Genomic DNA, 7356 nt, shown 5'->3' on the forward strand with positions numbered 1-7356 from the left:
TTTTGCATGTATTAGCTCTAGAATTACCACAGTTATCCAAGTAAATGTGGGTACGATCTAAGGAACCATAACTGATTTAATGAGCCATTCGCGGTTTCACCTTAATACGGCATGTACTGAGACATGCATGGCTTAATCTTTGAGACAAGCATATGACTACTGGCAGGATCAACCAGGGAGCTTCGAGTAAATTTTCATCATACGAAGCAAAAATATGTATGTATATATATATCTTAGTCGCCGACTCTCTCCCCTTAAGAGTCGGATCGACGATACTTTTTCTCGTCTTTAAGACAGTTCTCTTTCTCCTCTCTCTTCTCTCTACTCTCTTCTCTCTTCTCTCTTCTCTTTCGAGTTGGTAAATTTCGCTCCACTATTAGATTACCAACTCCGCACGAATTACCACATGGGTATATCCGCGCATATACATCAGGAGGACCTCCAAAAATTTCAAACTCTCCCGTGTATCTCTCCGAGATCTTTTTAGAAGAAAAAGAATCTCGGATGTCACATCGACTTTCAGGTTTGTAAGCACGTATGCTCGAGCGCTCTCCATCGTGTAAGCACGGACATAACGCACGAAGTCCGAAGACCGCGTACGTTAACATGCTGGACATATCGAGAAAGCGCGAACCATGCTAGGCGTACCCATGTCGAGGCCCTCGCGTTAAAGATCATACTCTTCTTTTCGTTCTCTCTTCTTTGCCCAGAAATAATATATATTTCTTATAATATATACCTCTTAGTTTATGTATTTCTCTCTTAGGACACCTCAATTTTATATGTATATATTATATTTCATTCGAACAATTTTTGTTCGTCGCCCCTTTTTGTGTGTAGTATTTCGTTTGGTCTTTGCCATTAAATTTTTGTATACGAAAAATATATTTTCGCTCGGATAGAAAACCCCTTTTGGGTTTCTGAGAGTTGATGTGAGAGTCGTACAAGTATAACGAATATACGTTGTATCCAACCCAACATTCTGGGCTTACCACATAAGGGCCATTCGGTCTGAGACACCGACCCGTGGTCATGCTGTGTAGAGAAAAATTCGCAACGGAACGCGGTACAGAACAGTCGAGGGAATGGACCTCGAGGAGCTGAACGACTGCTTCTCGACCGAGATCGTAGAATAGCCGCTCGCCCGCCGCTGCGCCGACCGGTCCGCTCGAACCGACGTGCTCTCTTATAGTAACCAAACGGGCGGCCGCGACGACCGCGGCGCCGGCCGCTCAGCACGGGCGCTTATGGTGGTAAACTGCCGCGCGTACAGACCAACCGGCCGGGCTGCTGGTACTTAGCCGCTGAAACTATGGTCGATTCGAACATATATTAACATACGATTTTTATTCGATAAATCGTTATTGTACATATTAAACGTTAGTTTCCACCGAAAGAAAAATTTTTTAGAATTTTTTTTTTCCAAAAATTGCAAGAGTAAACTTTTTTAATATTCGATTTAAAAATTTTTAAATGCTTAATCCTTACATTAAACTACTGGGAGAACTCAGAAATCATAATGAAAAAAATTACAAAAATTTATTTTTCTCAGAAACTCCGAAAAACAGAGTGGTCGAATCCGTGCAAGCCGGAATTTTTCTAAGTCCCCACGGTCAAGAGTAAACTTTTTTAATAAGCGTTTTAAAATTATTTCAATGTTTAATCCATGCGTAAACATGAAGTTTATTAACGTTTTTAACATTAAAAAAAATTACAAAAATTTATTTTTCGGAAAAAATGGAAAAAACGATTCGTCGGAGCGAGGTGTCCTGCCCGTGCGGTAATTCCAGCAGGCGAATCGGACTTCCCGAAATTTTTCTAAGTCCCACGGTCGACACCAACTTTTTTAATAAGCGTTTTAAAATTATTTCAATGTTTAATCCATGCGTAAACATGAAGTTTATTAACGTTTTTAACATTAAAAAAAATTACAAAAATTTATTTTTCGGAAAAAAAGGAAAAAACCGATTCGGCGGAGCGAGGTGTCCAGCCCGTGCGGTAATTCCAGCAGGCGAATCGGACTTCCCGAAATTTTTCTAAGTCCCACGGTCGACACCAACTTTTTTAATAAGCGTTTTAAAATTATTTCAATGTTTAATCCATGCGTAAACATGATGTTTATTAACGTTTTCAACGTTAAAAAAAATTACAAAAATTTATTTTTCAAAAAAAATGGAAAAAACCGATTCGTCGGAGCGAGGTGTCCTGCCCGTTGCGGTAATTCCAGCAGGCGAATCGGACTTCCCGAAATTTTTCTAAGTCCCACGGTCGACACCAACTTTTTTAATAAGCGTTTTAAAATTATTTCAATGTTTAATCCATGCGTAAACATGAAGTTTATTAACGTTTTTTAACATTAAAAAAAATTACAAAAATTTATTTTTCGGAAAAAATGGAAAAAACCGATTCGTCGGAGCGAGGTGTCCTGCCCGTGCGGTAATTCCAGCAGGCGAATCGGACTTCCCGAAATTTTTCTAAGTCCCACGGTCGACACCAACTTTTTTAATAAGCGTTTTAAAATTATTTCAATGTTTAATCCATGCGTAAACATGAAGTTTATTAACGTTTTTAACATTAAAAAAAATTACAAAAATTTATTTTCGGAAAAAAAGGAAAAAACCGATTCGGCGGAGCGAGGTGTCCAGCCCGTGCGGTAATTCCAGCAGGCGAATCGGACTTCCCGAAATTTTTCTAAGTCCCACGGTCGACACCAACTTTTTTAATAAGCGTTTTAAAATTATTTCAATGTTTAATCCATGCGTAAACATGAAGTTTATTAACGTTTTTAACATTAAAAAAAATTACAAAAATTTATTTTTCGGAAAAAATGGAAAAAACCGATTCGTCGGAGCGAGGTGTCCTGCCCGTGCGGTAATTCCAGCAGGCGAATCGGACTTCCGAAATTTTTCTAAGTCCCACGGTCGACACCAACTTTTTTAATAAGCGTTTTAAAATTATTTCAATGTTTAATCCATGCGTAAACATGAAGTTTATTAACGTTTTTAACATTAAAAAAAATTACAAAAATTTATTTTTCGGAAAAAAAGGAAAAAACCGATTCGGCGGAGCGAGGTGTCCAGCCCGTGCGGTAATTCCAGCAGGCGAATCGGACTTCCCGAAATTTTTCTAAGTCCCACGGTCGACACCAACTTTTTTAATAAGCGTTTTAAAATTATTTCAATGTTTAATCCATGCGTAAACATGATGTTTATTAACGTTTTCAACGTTAAAAAAAATTACAAAAATTTATTTTTCAAAAAAAATGGAAAAAACCGATTCGTCGGAGCGAGGTGTCCTGCCCGTGCGGTAATTCCAGCAGGCGAATCGGACTTCCCGAAATTTTTCTAAGTCCCACGGTCGACACAACTTTTTTAATAAGCGTTTTAAAATTATTTCAATGTTTAATCATGCGTAAACATGAAGTTTATTAACGTTTTTAACATTAAAAAAAATACAAAAATTTATTTTTCGGAAAAAATGGAAAAAACCGATTCGTCGGAGCGAGGTGTCCTGCCCGTGCGGTAATTCCAGCAGGCGAATCGGACTTCCCGAAATTTTCTAAGTCCCACGGTCGACACCAACTTTTTTAATAAGCGTTTTAAAATTATTTCAATGTTTAATCCATGCGTAAACATGAAGTTTATTAACGTTTTTAACATTAAAAAAAATTACAAAATTTATTTTTCGGAAAAAAAGGAAAAAACCGATTCGGCGGAGCGAGGTGTCCAGCCCGTGCGGTAATTCCAGCAGGCGAATCGGACTTCCCGAAATTTTTCTTTTCTAAGTCCCACGGTCGACACCAACTTTTTTAATAAGCGTTTTAAAATTATTTCAATGTTTAATCCATGCGTAAACATGATGTTTATTAACGTTTTCAACGTTAAAAAAAATTACAAAAATTTATTTTTCAAAAAAAATGGAAAAAACCGATTCGTCGGAGCGAGGTGTCCTGCCCGTGCGGTAATTCCAGCAGGCGAATCGGACTTCCCGAAATTTTTCTAAGTCCCACGGTCGACACCAACTTTTTTAATAAGCGTTTTAAAATTATTTCAATGTTTAATCCATGCGTAAACATGAAGTTTATTAACGTTTTTAACATTAAAAAAAATTACAAAAATTTATTTTTCGGAAAAAATGGAAAAAACCGATTCGTCGGAGCGAGGTGTCCTGCCCGTGCGGTAATTCCAGCAGGCGAATCGGACTTCCCGAAATTTTTCTAAGTCCCACGGTCGACACCAACTTTTTTAATAAGCGTTTTAAAATTATTTCAATGTTTAATCCATGCGTAAACATGAAGTTTATTAACGTTTTTAACATTAAAAAAAATTACAAAAATTTATTTTTCGGAAAAAAAGGAAAAAACCGATTCGGCGGAGCGAGGTGTCCAGCCCGTGCGGTAATTCCAGCAGGCGAATCGGACTTCCCGAAATTTTTCTAAGTCCCACGGTCGACACCAACTTTTTTAATAAGCGTTTTAAAATTATTTCAATGTTTAATCCATGCGTAAACATGATGTTTATTAACGTTTTCAACGTTAAAAAAAATTACAAAAATTTATTTTTCAAAAAAAATGGAAAAAACCGATTCGTCGGAGCGAGGTGTCCTGCCCGTGCGGTAATTCCAGCAGGCGAATCGGACTTCCCGAAATTTTTCTAAGTCCCACGGTCGACACCAACTTTTTTAATAAGTGTTTTAAAATTATTTCAATGTTTAATCCATGCGTAAACATGAAGTTTATTAACGTTTTTAACATTAAAAAAAATTACAAAAATTTATTTTTCGGAAAAAATGGAAAAAACCGATTCGTCGGAGCGAGGTGTCCTGCCCGTGCGGTAATTCCAGCAGGCGAATCGGACTTCCCGAAATTTTTCTAAGTCCCACGGTCGACACCAACTTTTTTAATAAGCGTTTTAAAATTATTTCAATGTTTAATCCATGCGTAAACATGATGTTTATTAACGTTTTCAACGTTAAAAAAAATTACAAAAATTTATTTTTCAAGAAAAATGGAAAATACCGATTCGGCGGAGCGAGGTGTCCAGCCCGTGCGGTAATTCCAGCAGGCGAATCGGACTTCCCGAAATTTTTCTAAGTCCCACGGTCGACACCAACTTTTTTAATAAGCGTTTTAAAATTATTTCAATGTTTAATCCATGCGTAAACATGATGTTTATTAACGTTTTCAACGTTAAAAAAAATTACAAAAATTTATTTTTCAAGAAAAATGGAAAATACCGATTCGGCGGAGCGAGGTGTCCAGCCCGTGCGGTAATTCCAGCAGGCGAATCGGACTTCCCGAAATTTTTCTAAGTCCCACGGTCGACACCAACTTTTTTAATAAGTGTTTTAAAATTATTTCAATGTTTAATCCATGCGTAAACATGACGTTTATTAACGTTTTTGACATTAAAAAAAATTACAAAAATTTATTTTTCAAAAAAAATGGAAAAAACCGATTCGTCGGAGCGAGGTGTCCAGCCCGTGCGGTAATTCCAGCAGGCGAATCGGACTTCCCGAAATTTTTCTAAGTCCCACGGTCGACACCAACTTTTTTAATAAGCGTTTTAAAATTATTTCAATGTTTAATCCATGCGTAAACATGATGTTTATTAACGTTTTCAACGTTAAAAAAAATTACAAAAATTTATTTTTCAAAAAAAATGGAAAAAACCGATTCGTCGGAGCGAGGTGTCCTGCCCGTGCGGTAATTCCAGCAGGCGAATCGGACTTCCCGAAATTTTTCTAAGTCCCACGGTCGACACCAACTTTTTTAATAAGCGTTTTAAAATTATTTCAATGTTTAATCCATGCGTAAACATGAAGTTTATTAACGTTTTTAACATTAAAAAAAATTACAAAAATTTATTTTTCGGAAAAAATGGAAAAAACCGATTCGTCGGAGCGAGGTGTCCTGCCCGTGCGGTAATTCCAGCAGGCGAATCGGACTTCCCGAAATTTTTCTAAGTCCCACGGTCGACACCAACTTTTTTAATAAGCGTTTTAAAATTATTTCAATGTTTAATCCATGCGTAAACATGAAGTTTATTAACGTTTTTAACATTAAAAAAAATTACAAAAATTTATTTTTCGGAAAAAAAGGAAAAAACCGATTCGGCGGAGCGAGGTGTCCAGCCCGTGCGGTAATTCCAGCAGGCGAATCGGACTTCCCGAAATTTTTCTAAGTCCCACGGTCGACACCAACTTTTTTAATAAGCGTTTTAAAATTATTTCAATGTTTAATCCATGCGTAAACATGAAGTTTATTAACGTTTTTAACATTAAAAAAATTACAAAAATTTATTTTTCGGAAAAAATGGAAAAAACCGATTCGTCGGAGCGAGGTGTCCTGCCCGTGCGGTAATTCCAGCAGGCGAATCGGACTTCCCGAAATTTTTCTAAGTCCCACGGTCGACACCAACTTTTTTAATAAGCGTTTTAAAATTATTTCAATGTTTAATCCATGCGTAAACATGATGTTTATTAACGTTTTCAACGTTAAAAAAAATTACAAAAATTTATTTTTCAAAAAAAATGGAAAAAACCGATTCGTCGGAGCGAGGTGTCCTGCCCGTGCGGTAATTCCAGCAGGCGAATCGGACTTCCCGAAATTTTTCTAAGTCCCACGGTCGACACCAACTTTTTTAATAAGTGTTTTAAAATTATTTCAATGTTTAATCCATGCGTAAACATGACGTTTATTAACGTTTTTGACATTAAAAAAAATTACAAAAATTTATTTTTCAAAAAAAATGGAAAAAACCGATTCGTCGGAGCGAGGTGTCCAGCCCGTGCGGTAATGCCAGCAGGCGATCCGGGGTACTCGAAATTTTTCTAAGTCCCGACGGTCAAGAGTAAACTTTTTCATCGCATATTTCAAAATTTTTTCAATGTTTAATCTACGCATAAAAACGCAGTTTATCGCAGTTTTTAACGTTGAGAAAATTGACAAAAATTTTTTTTTCACTGAAAATGGAAAAAATGTATCGGTCGATGCGGGCTATCCAGGCCGTGCGGTAATTCCAGCAGGCGATCCGGGGTACTCGAAATTTTTCTAAGTCCCGACGGTCAAGAGTAAACTTTTTCATCACATATTTCAAAATTTTTTTAATGTTTAATCCACGCATAAAAACGCAGTTTATTAACGTTTTTAACGTTGAGAAAATTGACAAAAATTTTTTTTTCACTGAAAATGGAAAAAATGTATCGGTCGATGCGGGCTATCCAGGCCGTGCGGTAATTCCAGCAGGCGATCCGGGGTACTCGAAATTTTTCTAAGTCCCGACGGTCAAGAGTAAACTTTTTCATCACATATTTCAAAATTTTTTTAATGTTTAATCCACGCATAAAAACGCAGTT

The 7356-nt window shown here is 36.9% G+C and overlaps 1 non-coding gene across 1 annotated transcript in view; it reads right to left on the reverse strand.

Annotated features, from left to right (window-relative positions):
• The window catches only part of LOC143176257 (small subunit ribosomal RNA), a 1921-nt gene extending 1742 nt beyond the window's left edge, over positions 1–179 (reverse strand). The window contains exon 1 of the ribosomal RNA XR_013000833.1: positions 1–179. This exon is cut by the window's left edge and continues 1742 nt beyond it. This is a non-coding gene — a ribosomal RNA (small subunit ribosomal RNA).
• Positions 180–7356: the final 7177 nt, after the last annotated feature.

This window comes from Nomia melanderi, unplaced genomic scaffold, assembly GCF_051020985.1.
Source record: "Nomia melanderi isolate GNS246 unplaced genomic scaffold, iyNomMela1 scaffold0452, whole genome shotgun sequence".
Taxonomy (NCBI): Eukaryota; Metazoa; Arthropoda; class Insecta; order Hymenoptera; family Halictidae; genus Nomia; species Nomia melanderi.